The sequence below is a fragment of the Bufo gargarizans genome, chromosome 1 (genome assembly GCF_014858855.1).
Source record: "Bufo gargarizans isolate SCDJY-AF-19 chromosome 1, ASM1485885v1, whole genome shotgun sequence".
NCBI lineage: Eukaryota > Metazoa > Chordata > Amphibia > Anura > Bufonidae > Bufo > Bufo gargarizans.
This window is the reverse complement of record NC_058080.1, coordinates 207,261,650-207,284,350: the sequence shown is the minus strand read 5'-3', so window position 1 is coordinate 207,284,350 and position 22,701 is coordinate 207,261,650.

The following is a 22,701-nucleotide window of genomic DNA, read 5'->3' as shown; positions in this document are numbered from 1 at the left end:
GGTTGTCGCTCCTGGGCCCGCTCCTACTGCCGCTCCGGTTGTTGCGCCAGAGTCTACCCCGACACCTGTTGCTGCGCCTGCGGTGTTTCGGGGTATGACCGGTTCTGCCCCCCTTCCACAGCGCTTTGGGGGAGAGCCAACTCAGTGCCGAGGTTTCCTTAACCAGGTGGGCATTTATTTCGAGTTGCTGCCACATGCCTTTCCCACTGAGAGATCAAAGGTGGGCTTCTTGATCTCGCTGCTCTCGGACAAGGCCTTGGCCTGGGCCAGCCCTTTATGGGAGAACAACAATCCGGTGGTTGCCGAGTTTTCCGGTTTTGTTGCTTCTCTTCGGAAGGTATTCGATGTGCCGGCTCGTGCTGCCTCTGCTGCGAAGCTCCTTATGTCCATCAGACAGGGTTCACGATCCGTAGCTGAATACGCCATTGAGTTTCGTACCCTGGCAGCAGAGGTGGGCTGGAATAATGAGGCTCTGGTCGCTGCTTTCTCTCATGGTCTCTCGGATGCCTTGAAGGATGAGGTTGCAGCTAAGGACCTACCAGTGGAGCTCGAGTCCCTTATTTCTTTCCTGATTTTGATTGACACCAGACTCAGGGAGAGACCTTCCTTTAAGGAGAGCCTGCGGAGGTCTTCTAACAGATTGGCGCCTACGTTTGCTGTCCCACCCGTGCCTCCCTCTCCTCCCACGCCTCCTGGGGATGACTTGTCTGGGGGTGAACCCATGCAGCTCGCCTGTCCGAGGGGGAGAGGGTACTCCGGAGACGCGAGGGCCGATGCATGTACTGTGGTCTCGGTGGGCATTTTCGGTTGGCATGCCCGAACCGTCCGGGAAACGCTCGCACCTGAGATCCTGTCGGGGGCAGATCTTGGGTGGAGTCTCCTCGTCCCCGGTTTCCCGTGTTGACAAACCACTGATTACTGTTGTCCTCTCCTGGGTCGGGGGCTCGGTGACGACCCAGGCGTTGGTGGACTCTGGTGCTGGTGGTTTGTTCATTGATAGTGTGTTCGCTGCCGCCAATTCCATTCCTCTGCAGCCTCGAGGTTCCCCACTGGCTCTTGAGGCGATAGACGGCAGACCCCTTCTGCCGCCACACGTGACTCAGGAGACCCTTCCAGTGGGGATGGCCATTGGTGCCGTTCACAGAGAGTCGGTCTGTCTCCAGGTTATTTCGTCTCCACACTACTCGGTGGTCTTGGGGTACCCCTGGCTCCAGAAGCATAATCCGACTTTCGATTGGAGATCGGCCGAGATCCTCTCGTGGTCACCGCAGTGTGGGGCTAGTTGCATCCATGGGCCTGTCAAGTTGCTGTGTACTTCCTCGGACTCTCTGTTGCCTCCTGAATACGAGGAGTACCGGGATGTATTCGATAAGGTGCGTGCGGTTGCCCTACCTCCGCACCGCCCATACGATTGTGCCATAGAGTTACAATCTGGTGCCGTTCCTCCTCGTGGCAAAGTCTATCCACTGTCGGTAGCGGAGAATGAGGCCATGGAGGAGTACGTGAGGGAGGCGCTTTCACACGGACACATTCGCAAATCCTCGTCCCCGGCAGGGGCTGGATTTTTCTTTGTGAAAAAGAAGGGCGGTGAGTTGAGGCCTTGCATCGATTACAGGGGTCTCAATCGCATCACGATCAAGAACGCTTACCCGATACCCTTGATTTCCGAGCTGTTCGATCGCCTCAAAGGGGCCACGGTCTTTACCAAACTCGACCTGAGGGCGGCATATAACCTGGTAAGGATCAAGGCGGGCGATGAGTGGAAGACCGCGTTTAACACCAGGACCGGTCATTATGAATCCTTGGTTATGCCCTTTGGGTTGTGCAATGCGCCCGCAGTCTTCCAGGAATTCATCAACGATGTTTTCCATGACCTGTTGCAGCAGTGTGTGGTGGTCTATTTGGATGACATCTTGGTATATTCTGAATCCATGGAGGCCCACATTCTGGATGTCAGACGAGTGTTGCAACGCTTACGAGAGAACAAGCTGTTCAGTAAGCTTGAGAAATGCGAATTTCACAGATCCCAGGTAACCTTCTTAGGTTACATCATTTCCGCTGAGGGGTTCTCCATGGATCCTGAGAAGGTTTCGGCTGTCTTACAGTGGCCCCAGCCCAGTGGTCTTCGTGCCCTGCAGCGCTTTTTGGGCTTCGCCAATTATTATCGGAAGTTCATCAGGGACTTTTCCATGCTAGCCAAGCCTCTCACGGATCTGACCAGGAAGGGCAGTAATCCCTAGGTCTGGCCGCTCGAGGCTATCCGAGCTTTTGAGGCTCTAAAGTCCGCCTTTGTGTCGGCTCCGATTCTGTCGCATCCCAACCCTGGGTTGCATTTTGTCCTCGAGGTGGACGCGTCTGAGATGGGAGTAGGCGCCCTTCTGTCTCAGCGTAGAACACCAGAGGGTCCTCTGCTTCCTTGTGGGTTTTACTCCCGGAAACTGTCTTCCGCGGAGTGCAACTATCAGATTGGTGACAGGGAGTTATTGGCCATCGTGCAGGCCCTTAAAGAATGGAGGCACTTGCTCGAGGGCTCGGTGGTTCCGGTTCTCATCCTGACGGACCACAAGAATCTGACCTACCTCTCTGAGGCCAAGAGATTGACACCACATCAGGCCAGATGGGCTCTGTTCTTGTCACGTTTTAATTACGTGGTCTCCTACCTACCCGGTTCCAAGAACATCAGAGCAAAAGCCTTATCACGGCAGTACTCCGAGCTGTCCGGGGAGGAGTCGATTCCGACTTCGGTCATACCTCCGAATCAGATCCTGGCCGCTATTCGCACCAGCCTGACCTCTCCCCTGGGTGAGCAGATTTTGGCGGCTCAATCTGGTGCTCCCTCTGGGAGACCCAACGGCAGATGTTTTGTGCCTGAGGAGTTGCGCACTCGGTTGTTGCGAACCTACCATAACTCCAAGGCCGCGGGGCATCCTGGAAAGAATCAGCTGTCCTGGGCTGTTTCACGTCTGTTCTGGTGGCCTTCTCTACGTTCCGACATCGCCGCATATGTAGCGGCATGCTCCGTTTGTGCCCAGAGTAAGTCCCCTCGGCACCTTCCGTTGGGCCTTTTGCAACCCATAGCCACCGGGGAGCGTCCATGGTCACACCTGGGGATGGATTTCATTGTGGACCTCCCTGCATCCCGAGGCCATACGGTCATTCTCATGATTGTGGATCGGTTTTCCAAAATGTGCCACTGTGTTCCTCTCAAGAAGTTACCCTCTGCACAAGAGTTGGCCTCGATTTTTGCCAGGGAGGTCTTCCGGTTGCACGGTTTGCCCAAGGAGATTGTGTCGGATCGGGGGAGTCAGTTTGTGTCCAGGTTCTGGCGCGCCTTTTGCTCCCAGTTGGGGATTCATCTCTCTTTCTCCTCGGCCTACCACCCTCAGTCCAATGGGGCCGCAGAACGATCCAATCAGGCCTTGGAGCAATTCCTTTGTTGCTATGTCTCCGATCACCAGGACAATTGGGCTGACCTCCTGCCTTGGGCTGAGTTTGCCAGGAACACGGCGGTGAACTCTTCCTCTGGGACGTCTCCCTTCATGGCCAATTATGGGTTCCAACCTGCCGTGTTACCGGAGGTATTCTCTCCCCAGGATATTCCGGCTGTGGAGGATCACCTTTCCGTCCTACGTGCTTCTTGGGTACAGATCCAGAGGTCCCTTGAGGTCTCTGCGCAGCGCCAGAGACTCCAGGCTGATCGCAGACGAGCGCCCGCTCCTTCCTACCAGGTCGGAGACCGCGTATGGTTGTCCACCCGCAACCTCAACCTTCGAGTGCCCACTCCCAAGCTGGCGCCTCGCTTTGTTGGTCCCTTCCGAGTGCTTCGCAGGGTAAACCCGGTAGCCTATGCCCTTGCGCTTCCTCCTGGCATGCGGATCTCCAACGTGTTTCATGTCTCCCTGTTGAAGCCACTGGTGTGTAATCGTTTCACTTCCTCGGTTCCTCGGCCTCGTCCGGTCCAAGTGGGCAATCGTGAGGAGTATGAGGTGAGCAATATCCTGGACTCACGCCTGGTCCGCGGTCGGGTACAGTTTTTGGTCCATTGGCGTGGTTATGGTCCAGAGGAGCGTTCCTGGGTTCCCTCCGCAGATGTCCATGCTCCTGCCTTGCTCCGAGCCTTCCACGCACGCTTCCCTCAGAAACCGTTCTTTACTCCGTGGAGGAGGGGCCCTTGAGGGGGAGGTACTGTCATGGTCTTACCTTCTTGCTGTTCTCCTTCGTTTGACATGTGCTGGCGGCCATCTTGGTTTCTGGGTTTCTTGTAGCCTCCCACCCTGCGGCTTCTCCTTCCCACTGGGAGGAGCTGGATGCCTAGCTCATATATATAGGAGGTCTGTGGCTTCAGTTCCCTGCTTGGTCCTCCTGTGTTCACATGCTTCTAAGACTGCTGCTGCTTCTGGTTCCTGATCCTGGCTTCGTCTGACTACCCTGCTGGTTCCTGATCCAGGCTTCGTCTGACTACCCTTCTGGTTCCTGACCTCTGGCTTCGCAAGACCCTGCTTCGGTTTAGCCATCCGCTTGGACTTTTGCCTTACAGCTTGATTTTCAATAAAGCCTTCTTATTTCCACTTTTCTCTTGTTGTACGTCTGGTTCATGGTTCCATGACACATTCCCATAGGGAAGCACTGGTTTCTCCTTGTTGAGCGTTTTACAGCGCGTAGGAACGCGCTGTCAAACGCTCAGGTGTGAACTTAGGGTTAAGTGGGTCAACACACTTTCCAGCACTGTTCACATTCCCACAATACATATTTACATGATTTGTAGTAGAGATTGAAAAAGTTGCACAGTTGTCAAATTACACTACAGGTAATCATGCAGGGGAACAGTGATTATATTATGCCTAGTTTTCATATGAGCAATTGCATGCCCTAGCAATTGCACATCACTCATATGCATAAGGACAAAGGGCTACACTTTAGCAATAAATGAATTATTTCAGCACATTAAAAAATAAAATAAGAATAAGATACTTTGTAAAGTGTCTTAGTTAAAAAATATTCCATAATTTTATAAATACAGCTGCTATGCAGATCTACTGTATATATCTTCAAGGTTACAGACTACACACAAACCTTGTGTAGTTTGATCCTGCAGTCATCTCTTAGGCTACTTTCACAAGCGCGTTTGGTGCAGATCCCTCATGGATCTGCAAAGATGGTCCCGTTCAGATAATACAAACATCTGCATCCGTTCAGAGCGGATTTTTTTTTTAATTATCTTTAACATAGCCAAGACGGATCCGTCTTGAACACCATTAAAAGTTAATGGAGGACGGATCTGTTTTCGATTGTGCCAGATTGTGTCATAGAAAATGGATCCGTCCCCATTGACTAACATTTTGACTCAGTTTCGTCAGATGGACACCAAAACGCTGGTGTCCGCCTCCAGAGCGGAATGGAGACTCAACAAAGGCAAACTGATGCATTCTGAGCGGATCCTTCTCCATTCAGAATGCATTCAAATGCAAACTGATCCGTTTTCGACCGCTTGTGAGAGCCCTGAATGGATCTCACAAACGGAAAGCCAAAATGCCAGTGTGAAAGTAGCATTATTTCTTTCCATATGCTCCTCTTCTACTGCACAAAGGGTGTATTTATTGGTCTGTATGATGTGGATACATAGGTCTACATAGAAGCTGTATACACAATTTGGCAGAAAAGGTTTTTCTGTTGTTTTACATACATTATAGCTATATTAGCTACTTTTAACCTCTTAAGGACACCTGCAGTTCAAGTACGGCGCTGGTGGACATCACTTAAGGACCAGCACCATACATGTACGGTGGGCTGATCGGGCGGGTGCAAGAGCTGCACCCACTCAATCAACTGCATGGACCCAGCAGTCACTGACAGCCGGGCTCCCTGCTGCATAACCCGGCATTGGTGAAAACACTGATGCAGGCATATTAACCCCTTGTATGCCACGGTCAAAGCTGACCGCAGCATGCAGAGGGTTTGCGGAGGGCAGTGGCGGGGCCCCAGTGGCAGAAAAGGCAAGCCCAATGCCTTCCATAGGCATCGAGGCTTGCCTTCTAAGGAAGCTCATAAGATCTAGCCCTTAGGCTGAGTCTCACAGGCAGGCTGTCAGCATAAAATCTGACATGCAATGTATTATAATACAGGATGTACATTAATATACATTGCAGAGGGGATCAGACCCCAGAGGTTGAAGTCCCATAGTGGGACAAAAAAAAGTGTTTTCATAATAAAAACAAAGTAAAAAAAAAGCCTCTTTCCCAAATGAAAAACATAAAATTGTAAATAAAGATAATGACCAGCTCTCTAAAAATATCACATTATCCACCCCCTCACCTGAACGCCGTAGAAAAAAAAAATTGCTAAAACAATAATATTTTGGTCACCTTACATCACAAAAAATAGAACCAATTAAACCGTCACCTCATCCCGCAAAAAATGAGCCCCTAAAAAAAAAAATATGGCTCTCATAATATGGAGACAGTAAAACATGTTTTTTTTTGTTTCAAAAATGCTTTTCTTGTGTTAAAAGTGAAAAAAATAGAAAAGTAGATATGTTAGGTTTCTCTGTGTCCGTAACAACCAGGTCTATTAAAATATCACATGACTTAACCCCATAGTTGAACACCATAAAAAAATTAAATAAAAATGGTGTAAAAATAGCAATTGACCAAGTGATCAAAAAGTCCTACGCAACCCAAAATAGTACCAATCAAATTGTCATCTCATCCCGCAAAAAATGAGACCCTACCTAAGACAATAGCCCAAAAAACTAAAAAAAAACTATGGGTCTCAGAATATGGAGACACTAAAACATTATTTTTTTGTTTAAAAAAATGCTGTTATTGTGCAAAACGTAATTAAATTAAAAAACATATACATATTGGGTATTGCCGCATCTGTAGAAGCCTGCTGCATAATAATGTCACATACATAGCCCCTTAGGTGAACACCGTAAAAAAGATTAAATAAAAAAAGCCATTTTTTGTCACCTTAGATCACAAAAAGTGTAATACCAAGCAATTAAAATGTCATATGCACTCTAAAATAGTACAAAAAAAAAACAACTATTCCTCTCAGAATATGGAGACACTAAACCATGAATTTTTGTTTCAGAAATGCATTTATTGTGTAAAACTTAAATAAATTAAAAAAAGGATATATATTAGGTATTGCTGCGTCCATAACAACCTGATATATAAAAATATCACATGATATAACCCTTCAGATGAACACCGTAAAAATAAAAAAATTAAAACTGTGTCAAATTGTGTCAAAAAAGGCATTTTTGTTCACCTTACATCACAAAAAGTGTAATACCAAGCAATCAAAATATCATATGCACCCTAAAATAGTACCAAACAAGCCATCATCTTATACAGAAAAAAATGAGCCCCTACATAAGACAGTCACCCAAAAAATAAAAAAATAAATATTGCTTTCAGAACATTGAGAAACTAAAAATGCTTTATTATGTAAAATTGAAACAAACAACCAAAAAAGTAGTCATATTTGGTATTGCCGTGTCCGTAACAGCCTGCAATATAAAAATAGCACATGATTTAACCTGTGAGATGAACACTGTAAAAAACAAAAAATACAAAAACGGTGCCAAAATAGCTATTTTCTGTTACCTTGCCTCATAAAAAGTGTAATATAGAGCAACTAAAAATCATATGTACCCTAAAATAGTACCAACAAAACTGCCAACTAATCCATTAGCTTCCAAAATGGGGTCACTTTTGTAAAGTTTCTACTCTAGAGGTGCATCAGGGGGTCTTCAAATGTGACATGTCAACTTAAAATTATCTCAGTGAAATCTGCCCTCCAAAAACCACACGGCACTCCTTTCCTTCCTATAGCAGTTTACGATCACAAATGGGGTGTTTCGGTAAACTACAGAATCAGGGTAATAAATATTGAGCTTTGTTTAGCTGTTAACCCTTGCTTCGTTAGTGGAAAAAATTGGATTGAAATGGAAAATCTGCCAAAAAAGTGAAATTCTGAAATTTCATCTACATTTCCTTTAATTCTTGTGGAACACCTAAAGAATTTAAAAAAAGTTTGTAAAATCGGTTTTGAATATCTTGAGTGGTGTAGTTGGGGTCACTTTATCAGAGTTTCTACTTTAGGGGTGCATCTGAGGGTCTTCAAATGTGACATGGCAACTTAAAATTATTATCCGAGTGAAATCTGCCCTCCAAAAACCACATGGCATTCCTTTCCTGTCATTTACAAATTGATCCAAAGATGAAGTAGAGATATGGGAAATGTAAATTAATAACTATTTCAGGAGGTATTACTAGCTGTTTTAGAAGCAGAGAAATATAAATTTTTAAAATTGGAAATTTTTCCAAATTCTTGATAATTTATTTTATTTTTTTAAATAAATACTAGCAGAAGGACCCGGCTTCGCACGGGTATATTTCATCTATTTCATTTATTGTTTGTTATCCCCATAACAGCTCCTGCCCCTTTAACAGTGAATTCCACAGTCCCTTACCCCTTAACACTGACCCCCCACAGTGCCCTGCCACTTTAAAATGGGACCTCCACAAAAGGCCTTCCCATTAACTTTGACCTTCATAGCAACGTGCCCCTTTAACAGTGAGTTTCACAGCATCCCACTTCCTTGACAGTAACCACCTCAGGGGCCTGCCCCTTTAACAGTGACTTCCACAGTACCCTGCTGCCTTAACAATGACCTCACAGTACCCTGCTGCCTGAACAGTGACTTCCACAGCAGTTGCCCCTTTAATAGTGGCCCCTGCCCTCTTAACAGTGACCTCCACAGTGTCCACCCCTTTAACAGTGACATCCACAGTCAACGCCTCTTTTACAGTGAGTTCCACATCGCCCTGCCCTTTCAATGCTAGGGCTACATGAAGACATGTGTTGCGCGACATTTTGTCTCAACAATTTTTATAATGATAGACTATGGTGTCGCACTGCAACATGCAACATGGATTTTTCTGCTATTGTAGCGTTGCAGTCGCAGCATGTCACACCATAGGCTGTTATAAAAATTGTTGCGCTAAATTGGTGCAACATCAATGTCGCCCGACACATGTAGAAGTGTAGTTGTGCCCTATGTGTTGTGCGACATATTGTGGCGCGACACATGTCGTCGTGTAGCCCGAGCCTAAAGCTGACCTACAGCAGTGAATAAAAATGGCTGGGTTGTTATGGAAACCTGGAGTAAAACTGTATGTATGTAGAGACTAAGGGCCTGCCAGCTTCTATTGGCTGATAAGGGACATGTGACCGTGTGTATGTATGGCAGTTGGAATATGAAGAGAAAGACTTGCAGGCTTGTATTGGATAATGTGGGTCATTTTTTGGGAATATCTCAGGAACAGTACGTCCTAGAGAGCTGTTACCCCCACAAAATTTCTTTCCAGGTAGCAAGGGATGTGTATACCAAGTTTAGTTAAAATCAATGGTTGCGTTTTTGAGTGATCACGGAATATACATACACACATATATACGTCCTTCTTTATAATTATAGATAAAATATTTTTATTCAAATTTACCAGTGTAATGAAGTACAATATATGACAGTCTCAGAATGGCTTGGATAAGTAAAAGCGTTTTAAAGTTATCACCACATAAAGTGACACATGTCAGATTTGCCAAAAATGGCCAGGTCCTGAAGGGGTTAATAATTGTAGATTTTCATTTAATATACTTAGAATAGAGTATATCTCTGTAATCTATGGTTTTAGTCTATTTTTATTATTATTTTTGAAATATGTATGTATAAGCAGACAGTTATTAAGCTTGAGAGAAAACTTAGTCCAGCTCACCTTCCTGGTGGAATATGTGATCCCAGCTCCAGAGGCCCTAGGGGAGTGTTCCCTTGGCAGGCTACAGGTAACTTGAAAAGAAAGGTCCCGGAGGCAATGGAGATCCTCTAAAAGCTCTTCTTTATTTTTCACATATGAATAACGGACACAGCCACATCGTTCACAGCATAACGTTGACGCGTTTCGGGTTGGTACCCTTAGTCGTAACACTTTGCTATGTGTGACCCCACAATTTAAAGGAGTTGGAATGCTCCTCCCTCCAAAATCCAAGGAGGGGAGGGTGGAGCCTCCAACCCCATAGGCTATCACACAGTGCATCACACCTTTCGTTAAATACAGCAATCACTAGTGTAATTGGTAACACACTGCGCTGCAGTTCTCTGGTCATATTAACCTCTGGAGTGCCATAGTCTCAACTCCCTGAGAAAAAGCCGCACAGTGTGAACAATGACATCCTTTCACCAGTTAAAAACATGTAATACAAGCAACAATAAACATAACACAAAAATGACCCTGTACCCTGTGATAGGCTGAGAATAAATATAAATATAACATGCCTGATTTCATAGTAAATAATTACAATTTTTCAACGGATACAAGTCATCCTCACCCCTATAACAGGTTGCAATCATATCAACTGTTAGCAAATATCATTGTCTATGTGTGCGTGACATGGGAGGGTAGCTTCCAATTTATCCTAGATACCCAGGATCAAATTGTCATATACATGATCAGGTATAAAAGGAGGAAGAATACCGCCCTATGTGAACAGCACCGTCTACAGAAATATCAGCTATTTGCAGATCCTGCTGGCTATGTGTGCGTAACATGGGAGGGTAGCCTTCAATTTATCCTAGATACCCAGGATCAAATTGTCATATATATAATCAAGTATGAAAGGAGGAAGAATACCGCCCCATGTGAACAGCACCATTTGCAGAAATAACTGTTTGCAGAAACTACTAGCTATTTGTGCGTAACATGGGAGGGTAGCTTCCAATTTATCCTAAAATCCAGGATCAAGTTGTCCTATATATGGGCAGGTAAAAAAAAAGAAAAAAAAAAAAAAGAGGAAGTATACCGCCCCATGTAAACGGCACTCTTTACACAGGTAGATACAAACATAGAAGAGGCCCAGAATAGTCTGAACTTGCAATAAACTACTGCTATAGAGGATTCATGGACATATATTTGGCATTTGTATTGGACCCAAATAGTGACATTTATTTGGGACCATTTTATTATTTAATATAACTACTGGTAAATATACATCAGTTCTTTTTTTAGGTTAAGACCAACTGGAATTCTAGTGTTAAGTCTAAAAATCCAGTAGGCCTCCCGGAGAAGAATCTTCTTGCGATGGTCCCCGCCCCTCTTAGGTGCCAGAACTCTCTCTATAGCATAAGCTTGAAAAAATGACACCTGGCGGGCATGTTTCTGTATGGAATGCCTCGCTGCATTCGAGATGTTCAAAGCATTAGGATTGTTGATATAGTTTAGGTGCTCAAGGATTCGGCTCTTGAATTTACGGGTTGTGCTACCTATGTACATCTGATCGCAACTAGTGCACCGGATAACATAGATAACACCCTCCGTGTTACAGTTAATGTAGCTGCGGATGGGAAAACTACATGAATGATCTGAGTTCTCAAATGACTGTATAGGGATCACATAACCACAAGTCTTACACGGATTACCTCCACATCTGGTAAATCCCTTGTATTTAAGCCAACTTGGTTTGAAATTGGTTCCCATTCTGCTGGAAGTGTAGAGGGATGGAGACAGTGAGCAGGACAATGTAGTGGCTCTTCTAGAAACAATTCTACAGCCTGATTTAAGAGCTTTGTATAAGATGTCATCATCGAACAAGATGGGTAGACATCACTTTATTGTGGAACTGATTGTATTAAATTCTGTACTATATGTTAAAGAAAGAGTGGGGACATTGTCCCTGTCTTCATGTACTCTCCCACTGCCAGCAGAGACCATTGTTTGTTTGTTACATCTCGCCTTCCCAAAGAGCATTTATTTTCTATCCTTACGTATTGCAATGTCTCTCCCTCTTTGTATCATCCACTTTGGATAGCTTCTTGCCCTCAGTCTTTGTTCCACCTTGTTAAATTCCTCCTCAAGTTTCTCTGGTTGACTACAATTCCTGGCAGCGCGTACAAATTCCCCCACGGGAATTGCCCTGATGGTATGCAAAGGGTGGTGACTCCTGGCATTCAAAATTGAATTGCCAGCCACCTCCTTTCTGTATGTGTGGGTGTGCACTATCTCGCCTGGACTGCCGTGGAGTGTCAAGTCGAGGAAATTTATATGGGAATTATGCGCTGAACATGTAAATCGTAGATTATAGTTGTTGTTATTTAAGTACGCCTGGAGGTCTGGGACGGCAGACACACCGCCCGCCCATACCATGAGCACGTCATCGATGTATCTGCCGTACCAGACCAAACCAGGCCCAAATGGATTATCCAAATTGTAAATGAACTTTTCTTCCCAATAGGACATGGTCAAGTTTGCCAATGACGGCGAGAACTTTTCAGCTTATTGAAAAGCTGAAACCATAATACCTATTTAATTCTCCATAAATTTAATTTTATTTTTAAATGAGCTTTAGTGTACATTATGTTTGATATATTTCCTGATTAGAATGGAAATTGTTGGGTAGACCATCATCAATGTATTGTAATTGTCCTCTGTTTTCTCTAACCTCATGCCTATTGTTCTTATTTAGGGCTTGTTCACACGACCGTGCCATGTTTTGCGGTCCGCAAATTTCATATCCACAAAACACAGATGCCGCTCGTGTGCTTTCCGCAATTTACGTAACGGAACAGTCAGCCCTTTATAGAAATATCTATTCTTGTCCGCAAAACGGACAAGAATAGGACATGACTCATAATTTTTGCGGGGCCATGGAACGGAGTAACGGATGCAGGCAGCACACAGAGTGCTGTCTGCATCTTTTGTGGCCCCATTTAAGTGAATGGGTCCGCACCCGAGCTGCAAAAAATCTGTGTCGGATGCGGATCCGATGTGAATGAGCCCTTAGAATGCTGACTACGCATTTAGCATCACACCATCCCTTAGTCGGGACTATTTGACTACCCTACCACATATCTATAGTAGGGTCCACTTGCTGATTCTCTTCTTCCTTCGTTATTTAACTATTTATGGTCTCCTATGGAAGGTATCTTGCCTAGTAAGAGCACAAAAAGCTTGCAAAAGCACCTTTGTGAATCTGCTACTTACTATTTTAAAAGATTAATAGTTCAATAGAAAAAATATATTTCAATAAATCTAATGTTGACATCATGTGTAAGAGAGATTACTGACGCTACAAGCGCTTACACATACTGTATATTACACTAGTTTTAAAAGTTCAGACAAAAGTATTTGTGATATGCCTAAGTGCCAGGTAAATGCCCATTAATATGCTGATTTGTATAGAATCAAAGACTAAAACATACATGCAAATGTGAAACTGAATGCAGATAATTTAAAGTCTGAATAATGAATATGATAAAGTGTGTCATTTCATATACTTGGAAATAATATATAGCGTCTAGAATATTCAGGTTAATCAAATATTTCAGCAAAGTAATTTGTTTGCCTGATTGCATTGCCTACTAGAACATAAAAATAAAACATGATGTCTTCTTTTAATATTGACTATTTGTTCTGACAGCAGTTTTTTATTTTATCTATACAATCACTAATTTGTATGCTCAACGGTGTGAATTATTTAGTCCATTGCACTGAAGAGGTTTTACCAAGTTTCCCTTTCATTCATACTTTATGGGATTACCTATTGGCTGTTCTGAGGTAGGAATCACTATTCAGAGATCTGGCTGTTGGGAAAGTGACTAAGGCCACCCTTCCATGTCTGCGATGATATCTGTGACAAGACAGTCAATGCTTCATCTATGAAGATGTCCATGACCAGTCTGTGTTTGGTTTGTGTGTTCAGTTTTGACCTCTATGTGTCATCCATATTCCATGTACATTGCTAGGCAAAAAATTTACTTTCAGAGCTTCACCAACCAAGGGTCTGTAAAAACCACTGACAGAGCACGGATGCCACCAATAGGTGTTTTTGGTCCAAATTATGGATGAAAGTGGTTAATTTCTATGTTATTTTTCCACTCATCCAAGGTCAGTGGAAAACTAATGATGTATGAACAAACACATTGAAAACAATGGATCTGCGCACTGTGCATGGAGAACACTGACAGCAGACATCCGTGATTCACTAAAGTGTGAACAAGGTCTTAGCAAGGTCTACCAGCAAGGTCTTAGCAAGGTCTACCAACACTTAGTAGGTGGGTATGCACATAACTATACACTTTGAACACCAGGTGGCACTATTTAAGTAACTAAATATCATAATTTGTCACTGGAACATTTTGTTAACAGAATATAAATAACAACCATTATAAATGTTACTGACCTACAGTCAGTTCCATAAATATTAGGTTATCTACACAATTCTAAAATTTTTGGCTCTTTACACCACCACAATGGATTTGAAATGAACTCTGGACCTTTTATCTGCTCATTGTAATTAGGATATTGAGGGAATAACACACACCTGGCCATGGAACAGCTGAGAAGCCAATTGTCCCATTACTTTTGGTTCCTTAACAAGTGGGAAGCACATATGCAAACTGTTGTAATTCCTGCACCGTTCACCTGATTTGGATGTAAATGCCCTCAAATTAAAGCTGCTTGTGGACCATGATCGTGTGCATGATGCCTAAACATGTATTTTGTGTGAAAATCCCGCAAAACAATAGAATGTTGAGTGGCATGAGTATCTTATAAATAATAAAGGTAGAAAGGTGTGGGCAGCACAGCTATCTGGACAGTACGGTCGGAGTGCCAGCGGCTGAGGAGGCGATCCACCTCCAAGGATATAAAGGAGAAAAATCCACAGCACATCCAAGTTGTAAAAAGTAAAAGACGGCTTTATTCACCAGACACGCGACGTTTCGATCCGCTCAATGGGATCTTTTTCAAGCAGTGACAAAAGTGGGCAGTGCATAGTGCATATTTATGCAGTTTAAACATCATTAGATAATTGATAAATCAAATACATTTAGTACATATAATATAATAAAAAACAGCAATACAAATAATAATTTCACAATCAAAGTCTGTACCTCATTTGAGTGTATCACAATGGCAATATTCAATCTTATACAATACAGTATATACATCAAAAATATGACATAATGTATTAATTGTGGTGATAGTGAGAGCAGGTGCAAATCATTTCTAATACCCTAATAATCTAAAGTGCACAGGTGTACCTTTAGTTGAGGATGACATGAATCGTGGGAGCATGGAGTCAAGACACATGGATCTCGGCGTATCCGACAATGCAGTGCGCATGTCCAAGGACCTTTCTAAGCAGCTCAGTCACGTGATCGCACGTAAACCGGTCTCGTAGTGCGCATGTCCAAGGACCTTGAAGCATGTGATCGCACCACGTGATCACGTACCCGATCACGTGACTAGATACATCACGTCACAGGAAAAAAGGAATTCCGAGTACTTCGTACCCTACGTGACTTAGGAACAACTGATCATAGATCTGATCTTGTGTTCCAATATGTAATCGCCCCCTCTTGGAAAACGTACACATATAGATTATTTAGTTAAATAACATGATTTTCATAGTGTCTGTAAATAGGTACATGTACAGAACCATTGTCCGTATCAGCATATCATGATCGCCGGCCACGTCTCAGTGTTGGCCGCAAATTACCGGCTCTGATGAAAAGAGGCATGTGCATATGGGTCCGTGGTTCATCAAGGAGATTCGCAGGCAACTATTGGACGGAAGTACCGTTATTATAAGGAGAAGTAAAAGAAGGTGTGCGGTAGTACCGCCAGATACCAAATCGAGTTGTTAACTCAAAAAATGGTCATTCTAGTGCCTCCCAGTCATATCGAGGAACACAACCACTGTGGTCCGGTTGTCACCGCATAACCACAGGTTGGGATAATCCCCTGTTCACAGGATCCCATTTATGGGAATCCAATGTGACCGCCCGGGATCATCCTCTAGGCTGGGGGGCAATCATACATAACACCCATTAGAAAAATCCTGTGTCGCCTATCTCTCTGATACCACTGACTCCAAATGCACCAACGCATGATCGGTCGGAAGATGCAGGCCATCCTCTGGACATCGCCGGTCTATCACGACAGTGCCGCGTATGGGACTGTCAATGTGTCAAGTGCAGAACAAATTAATCATATAATATAATATCCAAAGAGATAATACTGTGTACGAAAAAGGGGAAAAAAAGGAGGGGAAAGAGGGGGTGAAGAAAAACTGATCCAGGTCCCATGTTGATCCAATTGGTTGATTTTACACCATTCTCCCCTGGCCTAAACCAGATCAATTGTCACCATCTCCTAAAGATAATAAAAACAATATATAGAATTACCCTGTTATTTCAACAAGGAGCACTACCACAAATAATTCAAATAATTCGAGACAGGAGCAGGCGAGCAGAATCCCAACTTGATCACTCAAGACAATAACCAGGGTCTATAATCCACATTTAACCCTTGGGGTCTCAAAGTGTTTAGTCTAGCAATCCATCGGATCTCACACTTCTTAAGTAAAGTGTGTCTATTGCCACCTCTACGGGGAGTAGGAATGTGGTCTATTAACATAAATTTGAGGTCCCTTTCTTTGTGGCCCATGTCAGTAAAGTGTTTTGGAACTGGAAGATCCATCCGTTTTTTACGGATAGTGTACCGATGTTGATTAATTCGACTTTTAAAATCCAATGAGGTTTCTCCCACGTATAATAACTGACATGGGCACCAAAGAATGTATACAACGAATGAAGATTCGCATGTTAAATAATATTTGATTTGGTATTTTTTCTGTGTCGATGGATGCAGAAAGAAACTACCTTTCTGCATATAGCGACAGTTGATACAATTTAAACAGGGGAAACTACCCAATTTTGGGCAACGTAAAAAGGTCTGACCAGATTCTTTTTGTGGACCTATGTCAGTATGTATTATTTTATCTTTAAGGTTTTTAGCTCTCTTGTATGACATGAGGGGAGGAAGAAGAAATTCTTCAATTTCCCCATGTCCACTCCTCAATATCGACCAGTGTTTTGATATGATTTGTCTAACCTGTGTACTATCTTCAGTGTAGGTAGTGACTAAAGGAATTCTCTTAATTTGTTTATTATTATTCCCATCCTTCTTTTTGAGGAGATCAACACGTGATTTCCCTTGTGTCGTAATGAGATGTTCCTTAAGTAAAGATAGGGGATAATTCCTGTCAACAAAGGCCTGTGTCATACGTTTGAGGGTATCTGGTAATTCATCATTATTGCTCACAATGCGTTTTGCACGGTAGAACTGACTTAGAGGAAGAGACTTCACCATAGCTCTTGGGTGTGCACTGTTGTAACTCAACAAGGTGTTGCGATCAGTCGGTTTGGAGTACAGACTCGTTGACAATACACCCTCCTTGATGGTCACAACAGTGTCTAGAAAGTGGATCTGTTCCCTTGAGTGTTCCAATGTGAATTTAATGTCTATGTCAATAGTATTTAAAAAATGAAAAAACTCAATGAGTGCATCCTCTGGTCCAGTCCAAATCAAGAAAATGTCATCTATGTATCGCCACCACCTCAGGACATGCCGGAAGTGGGGCGATACATAGATGTACATTTCTTCGAGGAAGGAGACCGCCATGTTGGCATAAGTAGGGGCCACATTTGACCCCATGGCGGTCCCCTTCCTCTGGAGATAGAAATAATCTCCAAACAAAAAATAATTGCATGTCAGTACCAGGTGTAACAATTGTAAAATAAAATCCTGGCATTCAGCTGAAAAAGTCGACTGGGCCAGGGCCCTAGTGACTACCTCAATCCCAAAGTTGTGTCGGATTGAGGTGTATAGACTGGTAATGTCCAACGATGCCAATATTGCATTCGGTGGAAAGGTGGTCACTGTCAGTTTATTCAGAAAATCAGAAGTATCCTGAATATAGGACTGAGCTGATATTGCATATTGTCGCAATATTCTATCTAAAAAGATAGAAATATTGGACAAAATGGAACCTCGGCCCGAGACGATGGGTCTCCCTGGTGGAATTTTAAGATTTTTGTGAATCTTAGGCAAGAGGTATAGAAACGGTGTCATGGGATGTGAAATTGTTAAAAAAATCTCTAAGTTTGTCATCAATAATGCCAGCATTACTAGCCCCCTGTATCACACTCTGTATCCTACGTTCAATGTCCCACCTCGGGTCAGTATTCAATTTCTGATAAACTTCACAGTCATCCAACTGTCTATTGGCCTCTGCAATGTACTGATGAGTGTCCATGACCACAATCGCACCGCCTTTGTCAGCAGGCTTAATGGTGAGACTGTGGTCATGGACCAACTCATCAATAGCACGCCACTCCAGTACTGTCATATTAGGGTGTACAAATTTTTTTTTGAGCATTCAATTTTAGTATATTTACATCTTTCATCACTGCATCAATGAATAACTCAATTGCTGGAGAGGACACAGGTGGAACAAAATCACTCTTATTGAATAGATTGTAATCACTCAATTTCAATTCAGTGTGGGTACTGGGTTTATCTGTAACTGAATGTGTTGAAAACCAGGTTCTGAGTTTGAGCCTGCGGAAGAATTGATATAGGTCCGCTTCAAGTTGTAACCAATCTGTGTTACTGTTAGGGCAAAAACTCAGACCTCTGGCCAACAAACTCAATTGTGTATCTGACAAAACATGTGATGAAATATTTACCACAATATCGGCATCTTTCAATTGCGTTTTTTGACAAATGGCCTCTTGCTCCTTGTTTTTGTGTTGGTAGCGGTGGTGTTTTCGTCCTCCACGTCGCGTTCGTTTCTTCCTGATGGATTTACTGTGTGCTCTAAAAAAGGCTCAGTAACCAAGTTGTTTTGTTGTATTTGAGTTAAGTCCCTGATAGGAGATTTCTTTCCGGCTTTTTGAGTGCGTTGTTGTGGCTGGTGATTCATTGTCCAGTTATAGACATTCCCTGTGTTGTAATCTGATGTATCGCGCTGCCATTTGCTGCGCTTGGTGTCCTGTATTTCAATCCTCAATTTATCCAGGAATGGTTGAAACTTCGATAAGTATTCCTGATATTGCCCATGTCAGTTATTATACGTGGGAGAAACCTCATTGGATTTTAAAAGTCGAATTAATCAACATCGGTACACTATCCGTAAAAAACGGATGGATCTTCCAGTTCCAAAACACTTTACTGACATGGGCCACAAAGAAAGGGACCTCAAATTTATGTTAATAGACCACATTCCTACTCCCCGTAGAGGTGGCAATAGACACACTTTACTTAAGAAGTGTGAGATCCGATGGATTGCTAGACTAAACACTTTGAGACCCCAAGGGTTAAATGTGGATTATAGACCCTGGTTATTGTCTTGAGTGATCAAGTTGGGATTCTGCTCGCCTGCTCCTGTCTCGAATTATTTGAATTATTTGTGGTAGTGCTCCTTGTTGAAATAACAGGGTAATTCTATATATTGTTTTTATTATCTTTAGGAGATGGTGACAATTGATCTGGTTTAGGCCAGGGGAGAATGGTGTAAAATCAACCAATTGGATCAACATGGGACCTGGATCAGTTTTTCTTCACCCCCTCTTTCCCCTCCTTTTTTTCCCCTTTTTTTCGTACACAGTATTATCTCTTTGGATATTATATTATATGATTAATTTGTTCTGCACTTGACACATTGACAGTCCCATACGCGGCACTGTCGTGATAGACCGGCGATGTCCAGAGGATGGCCTGCATCTTCCGACCGATCATGCGTTGGTGCATTTGGAGTCAGTGGTATCAGAGAGATAGGCGACACAGGATTTTTCTAATGGGTGTTATGTATGATTGCCCCCCAGCCTAGAGGATGATCCCGGGCGGTCACATTGGATTCCCATAAATGGGATCCTGTGAACAGGGGATTATCCCAACCTGTGGTTATGCGGTGACAACCGGACCACAGTGGTTGTGTTCCTCGATATGACTGGGAGGCACTAGAATGACCATTTTTTGAGTTAACAACTCGATTTGGTATCTGGCGGTACTACCGCACACTGTACACCTTCTTTTACTTCTCCTTATAATAACGGTACTTCCGTCCAATAGTTGCCTGCGAATCTCCTTGATGAACCACGGACCCATATGCACATGCCTCTTTTCATCAGAGCCGGTAATTTGCGGCCAACACTGAGACGTGGCCGGCGATCATGATATGCTGATACGGACAATGGTTCTGTATATGTACCTATTTACAGACACTATGAAAATCATGTTATTTAACTAAATAATCTATATGTGTACGTTTTCCAAGAGGGGGCGATTACATATTGGAACACAAGATCAGATCTATGATCAGTTGTTCCTAAGTCACGTAGGGTACGAAGTACTCGGAATTCCTTTTTTCCTGTGACGTGATGTATCTAGTCACGTGATCGGGTACGTGATCACGTGGTGCGATCACATGCTTCAAGGTCCTTGGACATGCGCACTACGAGACCGGCTTACGTGCGATCACGTGACTGAGCTGCTTAGAAAGGTCCTTGGACATGCGCACTGCATTGTCGGATACGCCGAGATCCATGTGTCTTGACTCCATGCTCCCACTGATTCATGTCATCCTCAACTAAAGGTACACCTGTGCACTTTAGATTATTAGGGTATTAGAAATGATTTGCACCTGCTCTCACTATCACCACAATTAATACATTATGTCATATTTTTGATGTATATACTGTATTGTATAAGATTGAATATTGCCATTGTGATACACTCAAATGAGGTACAGACTTTGATTGTGAAATTATTATTTGTATTGCTGTTTTTTATTATATTATATGTACTAAATGTATTTGATTTATCAATTATCTAATGATGTTTAAACTGCATAAATATGCACTATGCACTGCCCACTTTTGTCACTGCTTGAAAAAGATCCCATTGAGCGGATCGAAACGTCGCGTGTCTGGTGAATAAAGCCGTCTTTTACTTTTTACAACTTGGATGTGCTGTGGATTTTTCTCCTTTATCTTATAAATAAGATATTTTGACTCCTGAATATCTATGGGTTCTGCACATGAACTGTTCATGAACTCAACAGTAGGGGGAAACAAATTTATCTAAGGTCTTACGTTGTTTTATAACATGTAGGAATGACAGTATGGGTGGCATCAGGTGGGTGGCAGCATCAACATTGTGGGAGCAGCACGTGGCCAAAAGTAATGGCCCATTTTACAGAATATTCTGGCTTTTTAGAACACCACAGTATTATGAATAGTGGCAGAATGATCTATTCTGTTGCACAAGGCACTTGTGCCTGGAACACCAACTATGATGTTCCACTACTGGCCAGACAAGGAAGCATGCCCATGCCAAACTCGGCCAGTTGCGGCTACACTTGAAGGTTTCATGCCCAATAGTCCAGTGGACCTTGATAATGGGTGACAGGGTGCAGTCCAAGTATGCCACCACCTGCTGCATCCTGCTAATGCTGGGTGGTTTCTTAATTAGGTGGCTGAAGAAAACTGCTCATCATAGACTCCAGACTGAATTTGCTGCATATGGAGCTGGTGCTGCTCCTTAACCCCTCCCCCTCCTTTCCCAAGTCATGACAGTGGAGTGTGAGCATAGAGGGTCCCCCGGTAAGACCTTTGTGAGGACTGCAATGGTGCTCATAGGCAGCAAACATTTGACTACACAACAAGTCACTATAGTAGTAAATTTTTGCATCTCTCTCAGTAGGTTTTTAAAATGCCATTTTTGATTGGTAGCGAGGGTCTAATAATGTGAATAGCCAGTAGTCATCCCTCTGTCGAATCCTGACTGGCTCTCAGTAAGCATATAAAAAGCATGAATCTGGCTATTTGCTGAAGGGACTCATACTACCACAGTCTGTTGGGGTCATCTGCGTCATCTTCATCATCACCCTCATGCTCTTCCTGTTCCTCTCCTGCTGCTTGGGCATATAAACCAACTAATTGTGTATAGCATGGAAGTTACACCGGGGAGTAAACCTGTCAATCTGCTGCATTAAGAAATCATTGACTGCTTTCTATGCTTGTACAGGTGGTCTAATATATGTAGCATGGAGTTCCAACTTGTGCAAATGTCGCATTTCAGGTGAATTTGGGAAAGAGCATTTTGCCTTTGCAGCTCAAAAAGGGCGTGTTTTGCGTGCTAAGAGTGGCTGAAGTGCATGCACAGTTTCCAGGATATTTTTGACAGCTCTTGCAGTTCAGCAGTGATGAACAGAGGGATGAGGAACCAGGTGACAACAAGATGGAAAGCATGTGCCATGCAGGGCACAAGGGTCAGCCCTCCCTGACGCAGTGCAGACAAAACGGTTATTCCCGTGGTTCCTATTTCTAGTTGGCAAGGAGATAGCCACCGTTCGATTTCTTTATCAATGACACTAAACATTTATCAAGGACGCTTCATTTGCCAAGGCTGACCAGGTGCAGAACCACATGAAAACGCCTAGATTTGCATAGGTGATATGCTGGAGGACCACTTTCAACTATTCCTACAATGGAAAGTGAGGACAAAGTGGTGGATGAGCAGGCAGAGGAAGAGATTGACACAGATATATTAGCATTACAAAGCAAAGGCAGTGTTACCATCACCTCGCCAAGTTGCTGGTGTGCCTGGTAGTGTTGGGTGCGAATATTCAAATTGCTAATTTTTATCACAAATATCGCCACTTCAAGAATTCACAAAGACGAGAGGCATCCGGGCCTGCGCCTTCGACAGGGGATTGGCCAGCACGTAATACAGGGGAAGAGGAGGCAGTGGTGTGACACAGACACAGATTGTGGACCCAGGCGTTCGACCCGCC